The sequence below is a fragment of the Pleurodeles waltl genome, chromosome 6 (assembly GCF_031143425.1).
Source record: "Pleurodeles waltl isolate 20211129_DDA chromosome 6, aPleWal1.hap1.20221129, whole genome shotgun sequence".
Taxonomy (NCBI): domain Eukaryota; kingdom Metazoa; phylum Chordata; class Amphibia; order Caudata; family Salamandridae; genus Pleurodeles; species Pleurodeles waltl.
The window spans coordinates 1,203,047,318-1,203,069,902 of NC_090445.1; the positions used below are offsets into that span (position 1 = coordinate 1,203,047,318).

At 45.3% G+C, this 22,585-nt stretch overlaps 1 protein-coding gene across 3 annotated transcripts in view; it reads left to right on the forward strand.

The window, feature by feature from the left end:
• Window positions 1-22,585, forward strand: part of ARL6 (ARF like GTPase 6) — an 811,945-nt gene that overhangs the window by 212,503 nt on the left and 576,857 nt on the right. The window lies entirely within an intron of this gene.

Sequence of the window (22,585 nt, forward strand, 5' to 3'; positions counted from 1 at the left end):
GGTGCTTTCTTGCTTTCTCCCTCTCACGCAATGCAACGCCGTGCATCTAAAATGGCTGCTACACTCTGTTGCATAACATCTTCATAAATCTGGGCCCAAATCTACGAACTCTCCTAGTTCAGTAAAACGAGTACCATAAATTGGATAAGAGTAACAACTCTTATTTCTGACTTTACATATAACTTTACATTTTATAAAAGCATGTTATTGTCACTAGCTAATACAAATTGATAATAGTAATGTGAAATTACAGGAAATACCATACTTTCTGAATGTGATTACATTTTTAAAATTAATGGGTTACTCATTAACATTTATAAAGAGCGCTACTCACCCGTGCGGGTCTCAAGGCGCTAGGGGAAAAAGGGGGGGTTATCGCTGCTCGAACAGCCAGGTCTTTAGGAGTCTCCGGAAAGCGGAGTGGTCCTGGGTGGTCCTGAGGCTGGTGGGGAGGGAGTTCCAGGTCTTGGCCGCCAGGAAGGAGAAAGATCTCCCACCCGCCGTGGAGCGGCGGATGCGAGGGACAGCAGCGAGTGCGAGGCCAGAGGAGCGGAGGAGGCGGGTGGGGACGTAGAAGCTGAGGCGTCTGTTGAGGTATTCCGGTCCCTTGTCGTGGAGGGCTTTGTGTGCGTGGGTGAGAAGTCGGAAGGTGATCCTTTTGCTGACTGGGAGCCAGTGCAGGTGTCTCAGGTGTGCGGAGATGTGGCTGCTGCGGGGTATGTCGAGGATGAGGCGGGCCGAGGCGTTTTGAATGCGTTGCAGGCGATTTTGGAGTTTACTGCGTTTGGTTCTGGCACTCACCAATAGCCCCTCCCGTTTTGTTTGAATGTTTTGTCCCTGACAAGGGGAATGCCAACAAACACAGATGTGAGGCTATGCAAACTGTAACTTTGTTAAATAATTGACAGTTTTAATACAAGTTTAAATTTGAAAGTGCATCATAGGAAGCTGATTTTCTCTGCAACTTGCCTTCTATGTATGAATATGTCACCATGGAAAAGCAGTGCTAATTTGTAGTCTGCGTGAACATAGATATGGTTTACTTATATTTTAGGGCTACAAAAGATTTTTCACACACTCAGCCACCCAACATATTTGTCTAATTTGGAGCATGTGCTATATAACGGGTTCCTACAAAAGAAACCTATAATTTTCACAATGCTAACATCTACATGTAAAGATAGGAATTCAAACATTCTATGTAACTCAATAGGCATAAGCAGGACCACTGGAATGATGCGTCAGGACTAAATTATGTGGCATGGTTTACTAAATTTTGTGGCAAGAAAATGCAAATTATGTGGCATAAAGCACTATATTTTGTGATAGTATTACTTAATTTGTTTTATAATTTTTACACATTTGCACTGTCTGGACAAAGGTTTCATCTTATTAGTACTAGTTCCACACCCAAATGCAGCAATATGTAACTAAAAAAGGAATAGTCCACCTTTGTGAAGTGCCTTCTGCTGCAGAGCATCATTCTTCTCTCCATTTGGCAAAACAAAAACAAAAAAAATTCTAAAATCTGCAAATTATGCAGCAGATGATGGATTATGTGGCAAATGCGACAAATACATAACTATGCAGAAAACGTCCAAGCTCCAGAATCCCATAAATCCGGTGGCACTGCTCATATTGAAAATGATTGGGTGCGCTGACCTACTGCAATGTTATGCTTTCGCTTAAGTCAAGGGTAGATTTGCAATTGAGCAGTGATTTTGAAACGAAATTAGTGAATCTGTCCTGAATAGGTGTCAAACTGCATATTGTTCTGTTCTTTAGTTCACTCAGTATGTTAGTCACTCACTTATCAAGCCATGAACATATTCAGTAGTGCATATAAATATGTGAACAAAGGCGAAGCAACCTAAAAACTCCAAATTCCTAGTAGAAGTATTAAAATGTATCGATAGGTATGGACTCCTCTAGGTTATTTGCAAAGAAAACAATTTATATTGTTTTACAGTGCAGTGCACCATCATTCTTTAGTTATTTACTATTGTTGTTTGCCACTATCAAATAGCAATATGTAAGTATTCTAACAATTTTCAGACACAAAAAGTCTAAATGTAATAGCTTTGTGTAAATACAGTTGTATTTTAATAAATAGAGAAAAGGTAAATTTACATGAAAAATATTTGGATAAACACTAGATTATGCAGGTTTCCCTTTGAAATGCTTGTTAGAGTTCTGCTGCTAGCATGTGTTTCTGGTGAGCAATGTGTGTTTAAGACTGCAGCACCCCCGCCTTTCTCCAGGAGTAGAGCTGAGCAAAAAACATAAACACCCTTTTTGAAACACAGGTCCCCAAAAGGCGATTTAGGGAAAAAGTTGTAAAAATTGACACTGATAGTCCTAAAATATATATTTTTTTAATCATATCCTGTACCAGTACAGTTCTGTGCAAGATAATATGTACTTCTATGCAATTGCTTTTCTCTGTATGTCAAAGGGGGCCTTCCATCAATAGTTTTATGGGTTCTCTCCCAGCTGGGTTCTGCTTGAAAGAACTCTGCTGTTCACTAAAACTGTTTTGAAACACCTTGGGTTAGTATACCCAGCCTCTGCTTACACTGTCTCAATCCCAGGGCATAGGCCTGTCCAACAGTTTGTCCCACTAAAGAATTTGATTGAGAGACATTTTATCTAAGATAATAGACTTTAGTGAATGCCATCTACATAAAGTGTACTTTGGGCCGTCCCCTTTGATAACCCTTGGCTTTTTATTTGACCTACCCCTGTTCAGTTATTGGCTTGAGACTTAGGACCTCATTATAACTTTGGCAGACTTCTTTAAAGACATCCAAAGCCACGGGGGCCAGGAGATCGCCAGTGCTGGCGGTCTCCTGCTCGCCATATCATGGGTACTGCTGGATTTCCACCACACTTTGGGTGGAAATCTGGCAGTAGTCGTGCTGGCAGGCGGAGGCGCTCTGACGGTTCCACCACCAGTCCTGCCCCACCAGTAGGACACTGCCCGCCATGTTATGGGCCATAATATGGCCTCACGCTGTCTTGCTGGTAGGGCGCTGCTGGCGGTGGAAGCGCCCCATCCCGTTCCCTGACAGACTACCTTCTCCCTGGACCAGGTAAGGTGACCGTCCGACAGGGGAGGGAGGGTGTCAGAGTGGGGTGTGTGTAGTGGTGCATTTGTGAGTGTGTGGTGTCCGTTTGTGTGTGTGTGTGTGTGAATGTGTGTATGCGTGTGTGTATGTGACTGAATGTCTATGAATGTGTGTGTGCGTGGTTGTATGTGTGTCTGTATGTCATTGTGTATGCATGCCTGTAAGTCAGTGTGTATGCGTGTGAGTATGCGTGTTTGGATGGGGCTGAGTATACGTGCATGAATGCGTGTATGAATGGAGTAGTGCATGCATGTATGAATGGATTTGTGAATACGAGTATGGATGTTGTGAATGCGTGCATGTAAGTGTAGGTGAATGGGTGTGTGCGTGGTGTGTGTGGGTGTCTGTGCATGTATGCAGGGGAGGGGGTGCTATGTCAGTGGGGGGGGGGTTGGAGTTTGAAGGGAGGGGGCACTATGTCAGGGGAGTTGGGAGCGCTGTGTCAGGAGGAGGGGCGGGGTGTTGTGTCAGGGAGGGCTATGGGGGCACTGTGGCCAGAGGGGGGGGTCTAGTGCTTGCTGGGGGTGGTGGGGGTGCCGGCTACCGGTGACAGGGAAGGAATTCTTGACCACCTTAGTCATCACATCGTGGCTCAGCCCAGTGGGGTATTTGTTTATCAGTGTTTTGGCATCTTAAGTGTATCCTTCTACCTCCACTCCATTGCTTGCATTAAACTGCACAAGGGGCAACTTTAAAACTGTTGCTCTTGCTGTCCGATCCTGTTAACTCCCTCTTCAGTGCCTTGTCTTTGAATAGCTGATTGTGGGTGCTGTGGAAGTAGGAGTGTATCTTTATTCTCTCATTTACTATGTTTTAAAAAGGTAAGGAATTTGAAAATATATATATATATATATATATATATATATGTCCGGTGGCATGTCTAGCTGCAGATACACATGCTTACAAGTTGTTTTTCTTCGAAGAAGTCTTTTCGAGTCACGGGACCGAGTGACTCCCCCTTTTCGGCTCCATTGTGCATGGGCATCGACTCCATCTTAGCTTGTTTTCTTTCCGCCATTGTGTTCGGACGTGTTCCTCTTCACTCCAGTTGTTCGAGTCGGAAAAACTTATAAATCATCGATATTCGTCAGTATTGTTCTTGATCGCATCCTATCTAGCATCGACACCTCTGTACTGGCGGCACGACCGCAAGAAGTGTCGAAACCTCATGGACCAAACCCCGTTCCGATTCTGCCCTCGGTGCCACGCCAAGTATCCCTACACAGATCAACATCGGGTCTGTAATCTGTGTTTGTCTCCAGATCACCGAGAGGATACTTGTGAAGCCTGCAGATCCTTCTGTTCCAAAAAGACCTTTCAAGACCAAAGTGCGAGAAGGTTACAGATGGCGTTCAAGAGCACCGAACACCTCGACGCGGAAGAAGAGGAGATGATTCACACTGCCATCTCCGTTCAAGGTTCCGATTCCGACGAATCCGACGTTGACCGACCACCGACAGCAGGCCAGCATGTGAGTACATAAGGCCTCGGGGACGCCACTGCAGGAAGGCCATGGCTCCACCCGTAAAAAATCAACCAGTGACCAAGTAACACCTTCAGCGCCGAAAAAGGACACACCCGCTTCGAAGTCTTCGGACTCGAGTTGAGACACAGGCTCTGAAACCATACGGCACCGACCCATCGAGTCGAGACCCCAAAAGTAACTTTCGGAACCGAGGCCAACTACCACCCCGGGCCCTTTGGTGCCGAAGAAACCTGCTTCGGAGCCGAAAACACAGTCCTACACAGAGGAGCATGGGCTTTCGAAACAGCTTAAAGAAAGCCATAGATTTGAGGAAGAGTTGCAACAAATGGAGGATTTCGATGACAGACAAGCCAGGATACAGATCCACAAGGACACTGGCAAGATCCTCACAGCACCTCTCCTCAAAATTCAAAGAAAACTGGCCTTCCATGGACGTTTGGACACTGATCAGCCAATGGCTAAAGTGCCAAGAGAGAAATCTCCACCTCGCCAGTTTTCTCCTCACCAGTCTCCTCCTCACTCTCCTCAACGAACTGTCTCTCCACCTGCTACACCCACTGCACAGTCTCCTACTCACACTATGCAGTCACATCAGGACACAGATCCATGGGATCTTTATGATGACCCTGTATCAGACAACAGCCCAGAGTGCTACCCATCTAAGCCCTCTCCACCTGAGGATAGCACCTCTTATACACAAGTTTTAGCTAGGGCAGCAGCTTTCCACAAGGTAAGCATGCACACAGAACCACTAGAGGACGACTTTCTATTCAATACATTGTCCTCAACACACGCCACATACCAAAGCCTACCCATGCTCCCAGGTATGCTCAAACATGCCCAGCCGATATTCCAGGAGACGGTTAAAGGAAGAGCTATCTACCCAAGGGTAGAAAAAAAAATACAAACCACCACCCTCAGACCCGGTGTATATCACACAACAGCTGCCCCCCGACTCAGTAGTGGTCAGCGCAGCGAGGAAAAGAGCTAACTCGCAGTCCTCTGGAGATGCACCCCCTGCAGATAAGGAAAGCAAAAAATGTGATGCTGCAGGGAAAAGGGTGGCGTCACAAGCAGCCAATCAGTGGCGCCTAGCTAATTCACAGGCCCTCCTTGCTAGATACGATAGGGCTCATTGGGATGAGATGAAGGACATTATTCAACATCTCCCCAAGGAACACCAAAAGAGAGCTCAGCAGGTAGAGGAAGGACAGACGATAACAAACAACCAGATAAGATCAGCGCTAGACTCAGCTGATACAGCCGCAAGGACTATAAATACGGGTGTCACCATTAGGCGACATGCATGGCTCAGATCATCAGGCTTCAAACCTGAAATCCAACAGGCTGTCCTCAACATGCCTTTTAACCGACAGCAATTATTCGGCACCCAGGTGGACAAAGCCATAGATAAAATGAAAAAAGATGTTGACACTGCTAAAGCGATGGGAGCGCTGTATTTATCCCAATACAGAGGCACATTTCGGAAGCCGCAATATAGGGGAGGCTTCAGGCCACAGCCCTCTGAGCCATCCACCTCACAATCCAAGCCCTCATACCAAACACAATATCAAAGTGGGGGATTTTGGGGATCCTACAGAGGATAATTTCCCAAGTCTAGGGGAAAATTCCAATCCTCAAAGCAAGCCACTAACAACAAACAGTGACTTTGTCATCAGCTTCACTCAACGCACTTCCCCTGTGGGAGGAAGACTGAAAATGTTCCACGAGCAATGGTCAGACATCACAACAGACACATGGGTACTATCCATTATGCAACATGGTTACTGCATAGAGTTCATCCAATTTCCTCCAGACATTCCCCCAAAAGCCCACAAACTTTCATCGCAATATCTTGCAATGTTACAGAGGTACAGGCACTATTGCTCAAACAAGCCATAGAACTAGTGCCACATCATCAAAAATGAACAGGGGTTTACTCCCTGTGCTTCCTTATTCCCAAGAAAGACAAAACACTAAGGCCAATGTTAGATCTCAGGACTCTCAACCTCTACATCCTCTACATCCGATCACTTTCACATGGTGACACTACAAGATGGAGTCCCATTGCAGCAACAGGGAGAATTTATGTCAACACTGGATTTAAAAGATGTGTATTTTCACATACCCATCCATCCAGCTCACAGAAAATACCTCAGGTTTGTTATACAAAGAAAACATTACCAATTCAAGATATTACAATTACGGGATAACAACAGCCCCAAGAGTCTTTACAAGATGCCTTGTCATAGTAGCAGCATACATAAGGAGACAACATATGCATGTTTTCCCATATCTCGATGATTGGCTAATAAGAGCCAACACTCAGTGTCAACATCACACACGTTATGTAATAGATACCCTACACACACTAGGGTTCTCAATAAATTACCAAAAATCACACATGCAACCATCGCAAATTCAGCAGTACTTAGGAGCTACACTCAACACTCAAAAGGCTCTTGCAAGTCCAAGCCCACAAAGAGTGCCACCGTTCCACACCATGTTGCCAAAAATCCAGCCATATCCGCACTACACTGTCCGTTTTGTCATGAAACTCCTAGGCATGATGGCATCATGCATAGCAATTGTCCCAAACGCACGGTTACACATGCGGCCCATACAACAGTGCCTTGCAAAACAATGGTCGCAGGCACAGGGTCATCTCCAAGATCTAAGGGGTCATTCCGACCCTGGCGGTCTATGACCGCCAGGGCCGCGAACGACGGAAGCACCGCCAACAGGCTGGCGGTGCTTCCTTGCCCGCTCAGAAAACCGGGGCCGGCGGTTTCCCGCCGGTTTTCCCCCGGCTGGGCGAATCCGCCATGGCGGCGCTGCAAGCAGCGCCACCATGGGGATTCTGACCTCCTTCCCGCCAGCCTGTTTCTGGCGGTTTACACCGCCAGGAAGAGGCTGGCGGGAACGGGTGTCCTGGGGCCCCTGGGGGCACCTGCACTGCCCATGCCACTAGCATGGGCAGTGCAGGGGTCCCCTAACAGGGCCCCAGCCTGCTTTTCACTGTCTGCCTAGCAGACAGTTAAAAGCGCGACGGGTGCAACTGCACCCGTCGCACACCTGCAACACCGCCAGCTCCATTCGGAGCCAGCTTCAGTGTTGCAGGCCGCCTTCCCGCTGGGCCGGCGGGCGCTAACAATGTTAGCGCCCGCCGGCCCAGCGGGAAGGTCGGAATGGCCCCAGCGGTCTTTTGACCGCGCAGCGGCCAAATGGCGGTTCCCGTCAGGCGGGCGGCGACCGCCGCCCGCCGGGGTCAGAATGACCCCCCTAGTGTTGATAGACTGCCAAACACACTATTCGCTTCAGTGGTGGAATCCCACAAATTTAAACAAAGGGCTTCCTTTTCAAGACCCTGTGCCTCACTCCATTTTCACAACAGATGCATCAATGATTGGATGGGGACCACACCTTAACAATCACAATATTCAGGGACAATGGGACAGCGAACCGAAGCAGCTACACATAAATCACTTAGAACTGCTAGCAGTCTCTCTAGCACTAAGAGCCTTTTAACCTCTTCTTGCTCACAAACACATTCTTGTCAGAACAGACAATATGACAACAATGTACTACTTAAACAAACAAGGAGGAACTCACTCGTCACAACTTTGCCTCCTAGCACAACAAATTGGCATTGGGCAATTCACGACAACATTCACCTGATAGCTCAATACATTCCAGGGATTCACAATGAGTTAGCAGACAACCTCAGTCGAGATCACCAGCAAACTCATGAGGGGGAAATTCACCCCCAGGTACTCCACAAATACTTTCGTCAGTGGGGAACACCAGACATAGATCTGTTCGCCACCAACCACAACGCAAAATGCCAAAACTTTGCGTCCAACACCCTCAGTCCAAGGGCAATGCTCTATGGATTAACTGGTCAGGGATATTTGCTTACGCTTTTCCCCCTCTCCCATTTTTGGTCAACAAACTGCGTCAAAACAAACTCAAACTCATACTTATAGCACCAACGTGGGCACGCCAACCATGGTACACCACACTGCTAGACCTGTCAATAGTACCACACGTCAAACTCCAAAACAGGCCAGATCTGCTGATGCAACACAAACCGCAGATCAGACACCCCAATCCAGCGATGCTCAATCTAGCAATCCGGCTCCTGAAATCTTGGAGTTTGGCTACCTAAATCTTCCACCAGAGTGTATGGAAGTCATTAAACAGGCAAGAAAACCTACCACCAGGCAGTGTTATGCTAACAAATGGAAAAGATAAGTTTTCTACTGTCAAGCAAAACACATAACACCTTTGGATGCGATCATACAAAACATTGTAGGTTATTTACTCCACCTACAAAAAGCAAATCTAGCTTTTTCATCCATCAAAATACATCTCACAGCAATTTCTGCTTATTTGCAAAATAAACAGACCAAATCCCTATTTATGGTACCAGTCATTAAAGCCTTCATGGAGGGCCTAAAACGAATCATACCTCCAAGAGCTCCACCAGCACCCTCATGGAATCATAACACTGTACTTACACGACTCATGGGTCCACCATTTGAACCCATGCACTCTTGTCAGATTCAATTCTTAACTTGGAAAGTAGCATTTCTAGTGGCAATCACTTCATTACAAAGAGTTAGTGAAATACAAGCATTCACTATTGAAGAACCCTTTATACAGGTACACAAACATAAAGTTGTACTCCGCACAAACCCTACATTTCTACCAAAAGTAATCTCAACATTTCATTTAAACCAAACAGTGGAAATCCCAGTCTTCTTCCCACAGCCAGACTCAGTGGCAGAAAGAGCACTGCATACATAAGATATTAAAAGAGCTCTAATGTATTACATCGACAGAACAAAATCATTTCGTAAAACTAAACAGTTGTTCGTCGCATTCCAAAAAAAACATACTGGTAATCCTATATCCAAACAAGGCATAGCCAGATGGATAGTGAAATGTATACAAACGTGTTACCTGAAAGCTAAAAGACAACCGCTCATTATGCCAAAGGCACACTCCACTAGAAAAAAAGGGAGCAACAATCGCATTTCTGGGAAACATACCAATGACAGAAATTTGTAAGGCAGCCACTTGGTCCACACCTCATACTTTTACTAAGCATTACTGTGTAGATGTGTTAGCAACACAACAAGCCACAGTAGGACAGGCTGTACTAAGAACATTATTTCAGACAACTTCAACTCCTACAGGCTGACCACCGCTTAGGGGAGGATTACTGCTTTGTAGTCTGTGCATAGCATGGGTATCTACAGCTACACATGCCACCGAACAGAAAATGTCACTTACCCAGTGTACATCTGTTCGTGGCATCTAAATATCATGCCCCTGCATATTTTGGACAATGTGCGATTTTGCCCCTAACAGTGAGGTATGATCCTAAATATGCTTTTCACCTGACTTTGTCTCCACATACCTCATGAATTTGCACCTAAATCGGTTTTGTGCCTAATTTTGATTTGTGCACACTAAAATGTTTACTTGCTGAAACTACTGCTAATGTTTTAGCTTGGTTGGTTTTGTACCTTAATATGATTTTGATCTTCAGTGTGCTATCAAAATGTTACTTACGTTGAACTAAAGGCAAATTTGTACATGTGATAATAAAATATTGTGTATTTTGCACCAGAGGCAAATTTGTACATCTAATTGTGATAATACACATAAAGGTGATTTGTGCTCTTAAATACTTTACATACTCTTGCTGATATCAAACCAAGAGTGATGTTTCCTCATTGTGCTGTCAAATGTGAAGTTATACTGATGCACACCTTTTACTACTGCCTTTTCTTATCTGTATTCATTTATATGCTATCTTTTGCAGTTGTCTCATATTCAACCTGCTTTTCAAGATCAATACCTACACTGTTCTTGTGTAATTGTATTATGGCCACCAAAGTACAATCAAAGAGAGCTTTGTGCCACATAGGCTTGATAGCAACCTGAAACTGTATCAACTCCATTAAACGACACAAACATCTTAAAACTATACTCTTCTCTGTCCCATTGCCATAAGCCTACTACTTAACAGCATTATATACATTAACCCAAATGTTTAGGTGCATTTCTCCCCAAATATTACAGCACACTACACACGAACATTGTCAGAGATAACAAATCCCATAACATATTCTGTTCCCCCACGATCTCTAGACCTGGACTTGCTAAACACAAAGATGTTTCTGCCCAAGCAGCACCAGTAGACATTATTCCCTTCAACTCAGTGCCAGTTTCCTACACATGACATCAGAGCTGTCAACCTGAACTGCAGGGTTGAGGTTTCTAGTGCATCTTTCATGTCTGCCCTCATCTAAACTTTAACTTTGACCCAGTTGCTCTAAAGAAGCCCTGGATATGCTCGGCCTGCATATCACTGTCTTAACAATGACGATAAATCATGCTCCTAGATTGTCACTTTAACTGCACATTCAGCATCTAGGTTTCTATTACGAAGCACCTAGCTTTGTACTATTTTTATGAAATTCCACTTATAACTTTACTATATCTGCATTCTGTAAAACTAGATTTGCACAGTGTTTCTGGAGCTATAATTGCTGAGAAAAGGCATTTGACATAGTGAGCTAGTTGTTTTTGCAGCCATATCTTGTTATTGTGTGCCTCAGACTGCAAATGAAAAATTGAATACTGGTCAGGTGTTGGTAGGTAAATGTAAAGTCAGTGGGTACAAAGGTGTTTTGCAATTTTGAACATTTCTGCACCCTTGGATAGAATGCAGACATTGCAGTGAGACTGTGGGCAGCAAGACTTATACATGTCTTGCCAGTGCAGATTACCTGGAAGGGTTATAGGCTACAAATTGTCCAACGCTCAGCACAAAAAGTGATATTGCAAGGTGAAAAGCACATTTTATCTCACAAAGGACAAGTATAAGTGTAGTGAAGATTAACATTCTTCTAAGCCTCATTTGTTTTTCAATGCCTTCCAATACCAAGTCCTAAATTTGAACTTCATGAGATGCAGCGGTTAAAGGTAATTTCATTTGGAATTGTTATAAGGCAAGATGGCTCCTCTGCAGAATGTAGATTGAGTTGCTAGAAAACCTTTACACAAATGCTATTTTATTGACCATCCCCTACTATGTGTTTTGCTAGTTTAACCACCCAGAGACCCAGTGTTAAAGGGGATGACTCTGAAATTGTATGATCCAGTAGGAATAGCCATACATCCCGCTTTCTCACCCTTCGGTCCACTTACTCGAGATCAGAGAAAGAGCCCCTTAATGTTTCTAAAAGTATCTCATGCACTAACGTTCTGCCCAAGTAATCTAATTAATGTACCGGCTGCATTGTCTAGGATCCCCAAAAAGGCGGTAAATATTCTGGGCTGCCTTTGGGGCTCTTGGTCATCGAGGAGAGGGAGACATCTTGTTGGCTAGATTGGGTTCAGTTTCCAGAAAAGAATGTGGTGAGGCATGTCTGCCACTTTTATCAGCTAGCACTTGAAGTACTTGATGTATATTTTAGATGGCAGTATGAGGAGTAGAAGGAGGCTGCTTGAATAAAGAACAGAACAGTGAAAGGGACCTGGTGATGATTGTTTCTTAATATTTATGGGGCCCTAGTAGGGACACCGCACCATTTCAAGATCAGAATGAGCATTGCAGTATTTTCACTGAAATAAAGCAGAAGACTAGGTGATCAGTAAGCCCAGAGGAGTTGAGGAGAAGATAACAGAAAGCAGATGGGGCACCTGAGAAACCATTATGGCAGAGTGGATGATTCTTGGGCCACCTTAAAGAAAACATCTTTTTAAGTTATACATTCGCAACATTGTCTATGATTTCCTGTCCTGGATTGGTATTAGTAACCAGGAAAATGCACCTGTGGCTAACATAGCTTAAAATGTGTAGAGGCAGACTCAAACAACTGTCATTAAAACTCGCTCTGGGATAGAGCCTATCCCAGAGGTCTCCAACCTTTTTACTAACAAGAGCTACTTATGTTTAATGAAAACCATCCAGAGCTACTAATATTATTAATGTTGAACATATCAGACAAGATTATATTAGTGGCCACCCTGTGCAAGATTACCGGCTGTGATCACTTTATTGCCGGATTGCCAGCAGTAATGTAAAACAGGCTTTGTCAATTTGGAATGGTTTTACATGGGTCATATATAGCAGCTAAAGCTGCCATGGCTCCTGGCACCAAGGTAACAATATTAAAAATAATTAGTCTCTCAGTGCTGCATGATTTATCTTTTAATTATCAGCTTTAAGTATATTTTGGAAATTATGGGTTCTGAAAATACACATCTTTCATATAAAATACACACTTTTCAATTTTGATGTACATATAGTAATTCAGCAAAACAAAAGCTTCTAATTTAGTAGGCTAGGCTGCACATGGGAGAGGTAGTCCCAGGTAGCTGGAGAGCTACAGGTAGCTCACAAGCTACTTGTTGGAGAAGCATGGCCTTTTCAGTGTCCCCTCATCATCCTGAAAGTTCACTGCTCTGTTCCCTGAAATTACCCGCCCACCACTATGCAATTGCCTTGTACCTAAATCCATACAGATATAAGATGCAGACAGAATTAAAAGAAGCAGGACCTCAGCACTCCACCAAGCTCTGCAGTAAAGCACTTGTGTTAAAGATTGCCCACATAGTAATTGTAACAAATCAGTGTCTAAATTGTATATTTCAGGAAATACAGTGGTTTGTGCCAACAAAAGCCCTCCAAAAAGCCTCCACTTGTTAACCCAGAGACACCCTGTAGTATAAAGGCTGGTGTGGTTTCATTCTGAGGTTGGTACAGATGTTGATAGGCTCCAATGTATCAAAACAAAGAGAAGGTCGATAAAAATGGTTGGTATTCCTGCATCTCAGTGGACTCCATCATCAAAGACTGAAGAGAGCACTCCTCAGCAGGTTTTGGCATTTATTAAGAGCCTACCCAACCTGCACTCCTCAGTTGAAATTGTTTTGGATGCATATGAGGGGGCTTCGAGTTGGAGCATTCAGTCAGCTTGCTGAAGAATCTGTGTAAGATTCTATATGATCACATTTGATCGAAATATTATCAGTCATTTAATACGTTCCCAAAATCTGCGGGGCCAGCATTTCTACTTATCTGTGCTACTGTAGGATGTGAAAAAATCATGCAGGGAGCACAGGAAGCCCCCTGAGGGCACCTCGGTCTACTGTGAATTGTTCTGCTGAATGGACTGTCTCCTTCCTGCCTTCTAAGTGTCCTAGAATGTCCAAATAAAGATTTGTGTGCTATCACTGAAGCGAGAATTTGCAAGCACAGACGTTAACAGAAATAGAAGTTCCTCCAAGTGCTAGATTTAGGTCCCTTTCTCACTAGAGATTTAGGCCTCAGCACAATCCACTATATCACCATTTGCCCCTCACCAAGTATAGAGTTCAACCCCTACACATTATATAGGGTTCAGTCCCTATGCATTTTTAGAACATAACTCCTTTTTGGTTTACCCCAGTATTTATATGCATTTGCTGAATGCCAATGAAAACTAGAAACATCTGCTTTGCAAGAGGATTGAGCCCATCGCATGACATTCCTGGACTGGGAGTGTGGCGTGTACACATCAACTTGGCCCACTTAGTAGTAGCCTTAATTTTGTGAGAGCCCATATCACTGTCTTTTCTGGTCTTAAAGAGAAGTTCCTTTTTTCCTTTTCATCCTAGGACTTAGTCGTTTCATTTTGGTTAAGGCCCTCAGTCTATAATCAAGTCATCAAGCTTTCTAACCCATGTTCCGCAGACTTAGCTATTTAAGATGTCACTGAACTTGCATTTGAAATCATAGTTTTTACTGGAAAATGGTGTGAACATTGTGTATACCTAAGGGCCAATGAATGTGTCACCTAATCAAAAAATGTAACCGTGACCAGATAGTCATAAGATATGAGCTACAAAAATCTGGGACATTATGGAGACCAGTTATCGGTGCTGGCCCTTTTACAGCAGTAGTAGTCCTGCTGTACATAGACCAGTGAGAGCAGTAACTGGTCTACCTTTGAACTGTGACTAGTGTCCTCCTTCTCACCATCCACCACAACCATGGATACCTGATATCAAGATATTGGAAATTTTACTTTGAACTTGTTCATTGGCACCCCAAAACTATAATTCTGCCTATGTGACTCTCAATTATTTTTTGAGTGGTACCTTTTTGGCTGTGTAAACCAGGTTTGTGCTTCATGACATTTTTGACAGATTGTCTACTGTCTAGGCTCAATCAAACTGCTACGTTCTTCCCCTTTCACTTATTGCAACTGAGACACTAGAGTAACAGGATGAAGTACACTTGATAAATTGTAACTTCGAATCTGGATGCTTAAGTTAGTTTAAACAGACGCTGCAAGCAAAGACCAGAGCCTAGAGTGATTCCAAAGACAGCTGAGACCTCCCAGGCCTTCCCTAATGGGGATTTTGTCCATATGCCCCAATGATCATTGGAGCAAATCGCTGTACTGTCTATGTGCCATATATATATATATATATATATATATATATATATATATATATATATATATATATATATATATATATATATATATATATATATATATATATATATAGTGTTATCTCGCCCCTAAAAGGTACCAGAATGTTCTATTTTGTTGCTAATAAATTTATTTGTTGTATATGTCTTATATGTATATAAAAATATTCTCTTTAAAAGATAGAGAACCTGATCTAAGGTTAGGTGGACGGTCCACCATCTGTCAGGGTGGTGGAGGACATTAAGTCCATGCTCTGGCAAACTACTCATCCACCATATTGCGAAATCACCATTAGCCCTGCAGTGATGACTGTTACTTCATCGGAGCCATGCCATGGCAACTCCTGTGAAGGCATCAAAAATTTGGTGAGTTGCCACCTTGTTTCAGGTGACCACTCGCCAAACTATTTTTGTTTATGAGAAATAAACTCCCAAGTCTGGAGTTTGTTTCTAAAAAATAAAATACTAATGACCCTGGTGCCCTGGGAGTTTTCTCCCAGGGTCTGGGGCGTTACAATTATTTATTTTCTGTTCGGGATGCCAGGTTTCCCCTGGCGTACAGAACAGAAAAAAAACATCAGGCGTCCAATCTAAATAGGGTGAATGGTCTGATGTTCTTAAATGTATGGCTCATACTCCATCAGGCCTGCAATGTAAGCTTTATAACGGCAGAGCCACCAGGGTACTGCCATGGGAGACCTGACGGTGCACCTCACTCAAAACAGATGGACTAATGGTTTGATAGACGGGGTACCCTGCTATGTCAGGCCCAGTAAATCGGACTTGTCACCGAATTCATTGCATGTGACTTGCGGTGTTGGAGTTCCAGGCTTACTACCATCTCCTGACTTTTAACTGCTCAACATAATTGGAGAGTCGAGTATAGGATGAGAGAAATTGGGCTATGTATTTAAAATACTTTAGACCCTGGGCACCGGTGAATAACAGCAGCACTGCCATGTTTACTGACCATTAACCATTCATTGCACTAAGGCACAGATCAAACACAGCTCTTGGGTATTGTGGAAATCCATGGATCAAGGCTCAGCAGACCTCTGAAGAAGGCACCCTTTCTTCCACAACATGTACTGTATTGATCTGGGCTGGCTTTTGGCACAGGGAAGCTGGACCGAAGCCCAGGGCACCAGTCTTCAGAGGGCTTTATAGAGCTCTCTGCATTAACGTACTACAAGTAGCAACATCCCTCTACCTTGGAGCAGTGATTCAGTTCCATTGCTTCTAATCATTTTTAATGTGCTGCCGTTGCTGTTTATGGCAGGGCCTGCCCTCAAAGTGAACATGAAGGGACAGGAGTGTAAACCCAGCTGAGGGTCTGGGTAAAACAGAAAGGAAGGGAGGGGATCACAATATAGCAGGACTATCTCCACGCCCCCCAGCTGAAAACAAGGCAAGGACGCCAAAGTTGAACAAATGGCACAACTTTTCAGCCAAGACAAGGGCACCAAATTTAAATGAAACTTTCGGCCAGGGGAGGGTGATTTTCAAAGTGACCAATGGACGGAAGTGGTGACCCCAATATAAGCGAACCCCTGAAACGTGAAGAAGACAGGGAACAGAACCAGTGAGGCAAGTGGCAAGAGTTGCTGTGCGGCAAAAGCGGAGAGGACAGCATGACCCTCACACGATATGGCACAACTTTGCATCTTCTCACGATTTCAGGTGCCACCCCCAAGAACCAGACATGGCCAGGGACAGCTGATCCTCATCGGGAATGCAACCCAACCACAGAGTTCAGACGACCAGCGTTTGCAGAGCGGCAGGGACAAGAAGAATATCATGCCCCCAGCAAAGTATGGTGACCAACACCCTGCCCTCAGCAAGTTCCGCTAAAGTCAGGGACAGCTGTTGATTTCACCTGTGATGCAACTCATTCCCAGGTTGCAGCTGCAAACCAATTACTAGGCCCCCTGGGGACACAAGGAGCAGCCGATGCGGGTCAAGTCTGTGGTCTCCCAGACTCCTGAAGCCACTCACCGGCAGGGACAGCCTGCAAGGCAACACAACCCAGCCTCAGAGCGAAGGCTTTACCTTTGGAGAGGGCAGTCTAGAGCCAGCAAGTTCATCCCTGCCAGCACCGACCCAGCCGCCCACATCACTGCTATAATATCAAGGATTACAAAGGGATGACTGAGAACAGCCTATCAACAACATTGTCCCAATTTGCTGACAATATGCCCACATGAGCCACATTGCACAGCGCATGGAGGAGTCCGCATGCTTGGTGTGGGAAGAACGGGCATCGAAGAGCAGACTCAGGCGAGCAAAATGGAGGCAATGCTGAGAATGGCAGGACCAGGACTGCAGTAACCAAACATCAGAAGGAGTGGCTGATAAAGAGACTCAGGAGTGAGTGCATAGCAATTCCAGGGGATCAGCACAAGAAGTCAGGCTCGCTGATGGAGGCAAAACAGAAACAACAGAGGAAATTAGCGAAGAACTAGACATAAGGGAAGAACCAAAGAGGAGGTAGTGGACCATCAGGAAAAGTGCGAGGAAAGCAGAACAAGTTACACCAGAATCTAAGAGCACAGCAGTCGAGTGCAGTGGCAGCAAAAGCACAAATGGTGAGCAATTCAGCACAATTGTGCAGAAATACTTCTGATTGTTTACACCAGTTCTGTTTGTGGGCCAAGGCCATGTGCTGCAAGGGAGATCACATGCAGACTAAGGCAACAATTCCCCATCAGCAGCGCAGCCACTAGGCCAGGCCTGGATAAACAGGGTGGGCAGGAGAAGGGTAGAACCAGGGATCGTGGAATCTGAGTCCAATGTCCAAGTAAAGGCTGGCACAGAGAGCACCTACTTTAACTTACGGTATGCCAGAAGGTCAAAGGGAGCCAGCAACAGGGACAGCAGGAAGCACAGCAGGTGGGTCCTTATTAAAGGCATGGAAGAATTCGCTGGGTAATGGCATAGGGCATAAAGCAACACACCCAGCACTGGTGGGGCAACCAGCGGAGGCATAAGGCAATCCCTCACCAGGCTAGCCTTCCTTATTAACAAGGGCCATGGGGCTCACCCATATGATCCCGCTAGCAGTTAAGGAGAGAATATGGTGCAGGAAGTTAATTGATACTTTCTTCTTGTTGGAGATACAAATGGAGGGACTAGATCTGGAGGCAGTGGATAAGAAAGAAGAGGACAGGAAAGAAAGGCGAAGGGTTAGAAATGAGAGGAACTTCGATAATTTGATTGACGCTTTGAGAATCATGGTGGAGTGAATCATAGTTAAGAAATTTCCTCACTATGCCCAGGATTTTTAGCTGTACGAAGCCAAAATCACTGAGGCACACAGGCAGTTCATGTTGGATTGCTTAGTTGAAATATCATAAAGGTTTTCAGCTGAAGACGCAAACATACTTGAATATGACTTGGGACGAAGAGGATGTTGCAGGTTACATGCACAAAGTGTTGCTAGCAAGAGAGGCGAAGGTATGGTCTGGGGGGAGCAGTCATGTTGGCAGTCAGCTTTCAAATGGAAACTGGAAAAGAGCAGGGGCTTCTCCAGGGCTAGACCATACACACGTTGCATAGGGGCAGTTCAGAGTAAGGGGACACAGCAATATGCTGGAAGTATGAGACAAATGAATGCAACTGGGGCTCAGCATGCAAATTCAGACATGCATGTGCCAACTGTGGTGAGGGAGTGCACCTGACGGCCGAATGCTGAAGGAGAGAGGCCAACGATGACAAGAAAGAAACGACCAAGAAGAGACAGTGGGGGCTCCAGCAGACAAGGGGAGCCTGAGAAAATGGGTGAATTTCCAGCTAGAAAGGTCCCCCATAAATAGACCCAAGCCGAGGGAGCTTCTCAATAGCTACTGGAACAGGGAGGATGCACATTTACTAATGAATGGGTTTGAACACGGTTTCAAGATCCCCTTCAGGGATGAGCTCAGCAGTCAGGTAGGTAGGAACCTGAAATCAGCCAGCGACCATCTGGCAGTGATATGGCAGAAGATTAAGTGGTGAGGCGAGAGCTGGTGGAAGACCCCTTCACAGTACAGTTTAGAGCAAGGCTTGGTAATATCCCCTCTGGGAGTGGTACCCATGAAAATGTCGGGCAGTGCAGGCTCATAACACCATTTGTCCGTCCCAGAACAGAAGGAAAGTCAATAAATGATGGGACCAACCTAGACCAATGTGAAATGGGTTACACAACCATAGATGAAGCCATAGACTTAGTGAAAGTAACAGGCAGGGGGGCAGATATGGCAAAGGTGGGAATAGATTCAGCCTTCAGCTACCACCTTTTGGGCTTCCAGTTTGAGGGTTAGACATATTTTGACAAAGCTACACCCATTGTTTGCTCAATATCCTGTTCCTACTTTGAGTGCTTCAGTACATTCTTGGAGTAGAAGTTGCACAGGCAGCAATCCACAGGAGTCAAACTATACTATCTAGATTACTTACTTAAGGTGGCATTCACTCATTTGGTCAGCTAACTGAGGGGGTCCCATTAGCAGTGGACAAAAAGGTGGGCCCAGGGGCTAGTATTCCAGGGGATATAAGTGGACTTGGTTGCAGGTGCCTCCCGGATCCCAGAGGGCAAGGCAGTGGGATTTCAGGCATAGGTGCCACGAGGAGAAAGAGAAAGCAAATTTGGGAGAAATTCAGGAATCAGTGGAAAAACTGAACTTCATAGCAAGGGTGATTCCAGCATGACAAGTGTTCACCAAGCGTGTCAACCATCATACCACAGGCCTCATAAAGAAGCATCACCATGTGAGATTGGTGGCAGGGGTTAAACAGGACTTAGCGATGAAAGGTATCTTTCCTGGAAAGCTTCAATGTTATGCTGATCTGTATGGAAGCCTGCGTAACAGAAAAACAGTTTTCACTTTTTGGCAGCTACAGGCTTAGGGCAATCCTTGGGAGGTTGTGGTTGCCAATGAAAGGCTTTGGGACTGGGCAGATGCAGGGCTCACCAAAAACAATACTTTCTTAGAGCTTTTTCCCCACAGTGGTGCTCTGACAACTCGGTGAGTCCAGTTGTGGAACATAAAGATACCACCATGGTCATACAAGAAAGATGTGGTCTATGTGATCCACAGCAGAGCGGCCAGGTGCCCCCTGGTGTCGAGGTTGATGCAAGTCATGGCTTAACTACAGTTGCAGCATAACCTTGAGATTAGGGCAAGGGGTTCAGAACTCTCAAGCAGATACTTTTTCTTGCTTCCAGATGGACAGGTTCTGGGCACTAACCTCAGAGGCAGACAGGTAGATTACACCATTCCCAGACAACCTACGGCAACTGTCCTGCCAGACCTTTCATAAGTGACTGCGCATACCTTGGTGCCAGAATCCGTAAGGCGGTATAAGAAATACGCTCAAACTATGCAGAAGGGAACAGGGTACATTCCTTTGAGGACATCGGGCTGACCAGCAGGGCAGTGGAAGAAATTACGAAGTAGCCTTTGAGGCCAAGAGAAGTCATGGGCACAGGCCCACCTATCCATGGTTGCGCATTTCACAGAATTGGCGACGGGCAGGACTCTCACTATGTCAGGGCGGCCATGAAACGATGGAAGCGTCTGGAGGGCTCTAGCCAAGACTCAAGGCTCCACACAGATATTCTGCATCTGGGGAACAGTCAGCTGGAGGTGGAGACGGTAGCCAATGGCCACTTCGAGATAGCGTTATTCCAGTCCACCTTCACCTTACCACTCTTTGGTGCATTCAGGGTGAGTGATTTGGTGGTCCCATCCAAAACACAGGCGGGCAGTGCATGCATATGAGTACAGGATGTAAGGCTAGGACACACCCTTCTGGCAATACTGCTGAGGAGATTGAAAACAGACCACGCCAGGAGGGGGAACAGGGTTAACCTTGCATGTATGATGGATCTTCCTTGCTGCCCAGTGTGCATAACTACAATTTGGCCCTAGGCGCAACAGGAGAAGGCCCTTTGTTTATGCATTCGGATGGGAGCTTACTGAGCAAATTCCAGTTTTTAGTAGTTAGGCCATGTTCTGGTAAAAGCGGGGTTGCTGGCTGTTAAGTATGGAATTCACTCCTTCGGTTTATAGGTTGCGACGTCAGCTGCACAGCCTGGGTTACAAGAAAAGGGGTGGGGAGAATCATGACGATGGAGAGGTGGTGGTCTAGGACATACAAGGCCTACGTAAGGCTGCATCTCTTATGACTTATCACACCTATCCTGCTCACATACAACTCAAGTTGTTTGCATCAAAGCCCTCTGCATTGCCCTTCCACAAATGCTCCTTTCCCCCAATCTGTGTCAGCCCTGACAATGAACTTTAATGGTTGGCTCGACAGATGACCATTGATCTGTTTGGGTGATCGGCTACTCATACATGTGAAAACTACAGTCCTGGTGGAAACAAACATTGGGTAGAAAAGCTGGTTGGCCTCTAATCAACATAATTTGGATAGGCTTTCCTGAGATGAGGTGTGTGCAGTTAATTGCTACGCTGAGAAGACGAGCAGATGGAAAACCTTTCCAGATACACTGCTCATTCACCTAGGGGGCCAATGACTTGACATGTCTAGGGAGAAAAGACCTGCTGACACTAATAAGGGCAGGGTTAAATGAAGTGTTAAAACTCTTTAGCAGTGCAAGGTGATTTGGTTGGAAATCATCCCCTAGTAAGACTGAAAAGAAGCCTTATCCATGAGGACCATCGAAAAATCAAGGAAGAAGCTCAATGTTGCACTTTGCAAGTTCTGCAGGGCTAACAGAAGAGAAAGCATAAGGCATGGGACTGTTAACTTTAGGCGCCTGGAGTTGTATGTTGAGTATGGAGTGCACCTGTCCGAGGCAGGCATGGAGCTACTTTGGGCTAAGCTCGGGAGTAAAAAAAAAAAAAAAGACAAATTAAAAAGGAGGGTGGTGAGGAGCTGGCCGCTGGTGTAAATTCCACAGTTGGCCTGGCGGTCTCCGCAGGGATCAGCGTAAGCCACACCCGGTTACAAGGAAGTGGCAGTTTTACTGGACTTGGATGTCTTATGGCAGGGCAAAACAGCTGACAGGGGGTAGATTATACAAGGCACTCGTGGCCCAGGCCCCCCGGATGGCAGGGCTCTGAGGACACACAAAGTAGCTAGCTAAGCCTAAAATGGTGGTAGAAACCCTCAGGCCCTTAAGACCGCATGGGTTCACTTGTCAAGCCAATGATTTATGGCACTACTTGTGATGACGTGAATTGTCATGACGCTTTTTGACTTAAGATTGATTAATGTGATTTGTGTGATACCTGACCATAGAGGTATAGACGTGGTTTGACCTAACTTTATTTATCACCGTCTGTGCGCAGGCAGTTATTCTTGAATAAACTGCGGTCTTTTACTTGTAACTGTGCTGAGCAGTGCAATAATAATCTCAAGGTTTCACTGTTTGGAGAGTGAGCCGAGGGCCCGGGTTAACACCCCGTCAGCCCCCTCTTCCTTACCCTCCCATTCACCCCTCATTCCCTTCCGCCACACACCAAC